The sequence below is a fragment of the Lynx rufus genome, unplaced genomic scaffold, assembly GCF_022079265.1.
Source record: "Lynx rufus isolate CCGP_SWC_20201006 ecotype Redwood Valley unplaced genomic scaffold, mLynRuf1.p SCAF_2, whole genome shotgun sequence".
NCBI lineage: Eukaryota > Metazoa > Chordata > Mammalia > Carnivora > Felidae > Lynx > Lynx rufus.
Window position 1 is genome coordinate 111,164,682 of NW_025814834.1, and position 3,357 is coordinate 111,168,038.

General features: G+C 39.7%; 1 pseudogene; it reads left to right on the top strand.

Annotated features, from left to right (window-relative positions):
* The first annotated feature begins 2,063 nt into the window (after window positions 1-2,063).
* Window positions 2,064-2,873, top strand: LOC124514238 (proliferating cell nuclear antigen-like; annotated as a pseudogene).
* The last annotated feature ends 484 nt before the right edge of the window (window positions 2,874-3,357 follow it).

Sequence of the window (3,357 nt, forward strand, 5' to 3'; positions counted from 1 at the left end):
TTGAATAGAAATCTCACTTAGAAAAAAACGTTTTCCAAATGTTTATTTGTTTTTGAGAGAGAATGTGCACACATGTGCATGCAAGTGGGGGAGGGACAGAGAGAGAGGGAGACAGAGGATCCGAAGCAGGCTCTGCACTGATAGTAGAGAGCCTGATGTGGGGCTTAAACTCATGAACCTTGAGATCATGACCTGATCTCACTGCACTGATAGTGTGGAAGTTGCTTGGGATTCTCTCTCTCTCTCTCTCTCTCTCTCTCACTCTCTCTGCTCCTCCCCTGCTTGTGCACTCACTCTCTCTCTCTCTGTCTCTCTCAAAAATAAATAAAATAAAAATAAATAAATAAACTAAGTTTGAAACCAGAGGAGAAGCATGATTTTAACACATTTAGGATATTGAAGTGTTCAAAAGACATTAATGTTATAGCAAGTAAAAATAAAGTGATTGCCCTAACTACAATATGAAGAAAATGTTACAATGAAGATAGTTTGAACAAACGCTATTGGAGGTATTGTTATATCTCACATTCTGTATCTCAAACTTATGTTCCTTATTTTCCACAAAAAATTGAAACAATAAAGAAATGTAGTTAGAGAAAATATACATGTGCTGATAATTGAATTAGACTTGAAGCTTGAAGAATGATCTGGTTTCTCCTTTACATTGAAGGATGATGATAAGATATTGAGATGAAGACAATTCATTTGTCTAGGAAAAGGAATGTATTGTTTCTGTAATCACAGTTCTATTGGTGTGAACTACAATTCGCAATCCAGACCTAATAAAATTCAAAAGACAGACTTGAATGTGAGCTAGCTGTGCACACTGCATTGTAACTTGTATTTGAAGCCATCCTAAACCTACAACTAGCAAGCACACACATTGCAATGTAGTCTTCTTAATTCTGGTGGGAGGATTATGTGTTACATTTAAATATTAGCAAATAACATTTTAGGAAAGCGTGGTTATGATTTTACTTTACTATGTGTTATGGGCCGATTTGTGTCCTCCACCAAATTCATATATCTTGGAGTCTAAACAGCCGGTCCCTCAGGATGTGACTATATTCAGAGATAGGGTCTTTAAAGCGGTGATATTGTTAAAATGAGGCCATTTAGGGTGGATTCCTGATCCAGACTGATTGGCATCCTTACGAGAAGTGGGGATTAGATCAGAGACACCAAAGGTGCAGGTGCACTGAGGAAAGTTATGTGAAGACACTTCTGCCACCCAAGGGGAGAGCCTTCAGGAGAAACCAAACCTGCTTATACTTTGATCTTGGACTTCCAGCCTCCAAAATTGTGAGATAATAAATCTCTGCTATTTCATCCCTGACGTCAGTGATATTTTGTTTGGCAGCCCAAACAAACTATATACAATATATACATAATAGGTGGTAGAGTTTGTGAAATTTTAGTTTCTGTTGCATGTATGGGTACTGAGTCTCAATGCAAGATGCATTTCTTATTATGGGTTATAGGTCAAAGTGTTGGAAAAACATTGAATTAGAAGAAATGAAGGATTGTTGCCTCGCAGCTCTGAAACAAGCCAGTTGAACCAGAAACTTGCACTATGCAGACCTGGAGAAACTCTGGCCCTGCCTTTCACAGGGAGAAGCTTAAGTTAGACAAATGGTCTCCAAAGGTTTGTGCTTCTTCCAAAAATAAGTCTAGAATAGGGTTCCAGGGTGGAGTTTGGGGATGGAATTCACAGGGCCTGTGAACTTGGATAGAAAAAAGATACATATTTATTTTCACTAATGTGTATCTGAAAATGACCTTTTCTATCAATTACAGATGGAAGCAACAGATTTCAGTAATATTAGCAGTACTGGTAACTTTGTCACCAATTGAAATCACCCATGTTTCCACACCATGTCACACAAACTGAACCTTGATATATAGACTACAACCATCATTATATCAAAAGTATATGGGTTTGTAGGTTATCTCCCTGGATCTCGGCTTTCCCTTCTGCATTTGCTGGCTGGCTCTTACCCTGTGATGCCGGAGCAGGCTACAACTTGCTCCTGGGCTCCGTCTGTAGCTGCGTCGTACGAGGCATGCCTGGTCCAGGCATCATCCTGAAGAAGGTGCTGGAGGCGCTTAAGGATCTCATCAACGAGGCCTGCTGGGACGTGAGCTCTGCACAGCCTGGACTCCTCCCACGTCTCCCTGGTGCAGCTCACCCTGCCTTCTGAGGACTTCAACATGTACCCACTGCTACCGCAACTTGGCCTTGGGTGTGAACCTCACCAGCATGTCCAAAACACTAAGATGTGATGGCATTGAAGACATCATTACCCTAAGGGCTGGAGATAATACGGACACCCTGGCACTTGTATTCGAAGCTCCAAACCAAGAAAAGGTTTCAGACTATGAATGAAGTTAATGGATTTAGCTGTTGAACAACTCGGAGTTCCAGAACAAGAGGAGCTATGTAGTAAATATGCCTTCTGGTGAATCTGCACGTGTATGCCGAGATCTCAGTCATATTGGAGATGCTGTTGTAATTTCCTGTGCAAAATATGGAGTGAAGTTTTCTGCAAGTGGAGAAAGAGGAAATAGAAATAGTAAGTTGTCACAAACAGGTAATGTCGATAAAGAGGAGGAAGCTGTTACCATAGAGATGAATCAGCCTGTTCAGCTAACTTTTGCACTGAGATACCTGAACTTCTTTACAAAAGCCCAGTACTCTCTCCTACAGTAACACTCAGTATGTCTGCAGATGAACCCCTGCTGCAGAGTATAAAATTTCAGACATGGGACACTTAAAGTACTATTTGGCTCCCAAGATCGAGGATGAAGAAGGATCTTAGGCATTCTTAAAATCCAAGAAAATAAAATTAAGCTCTTCGAGAACTGCTTCTGAGATGCCAGCACATACTCAAGTCTCCTCTGTCTCTGAATTTGTACCTCTCAGTACATATGTAGATATTTTATGTAAATAACCTATTTCTTCCTTCATTCTTTACAGTTTGTTTAAAGAATAAAGTCCGAAGTCAAATCTGGTCTTGTTAACCTAGAAATATCTCTGCCTTAATCTAGAAATACCCATGATTTTCATAACAAAAGGGTTTTGACTCTAAATGCAGTTTTAATTTTTTCAGTTTAAATAAAAGTTGTTTGAATTTCAAACATCACAACACAGTGCCTCCATTTGGACCGTGACTGTTGCACGTATCCTAGGGAATTCAGTTCAAGCTACTGTTTTCTAGAAATGTGTCTATTTTTTCTGCCTAGAGGAGCCTGATAAATAATACATTAGATACGGCATTAAAAGTATTCCAAATACAGTAGGTGACAAGATATCTGGGGGGGAGAGGATTCATTTGCCAAAATTACTTTGGTGTTCTT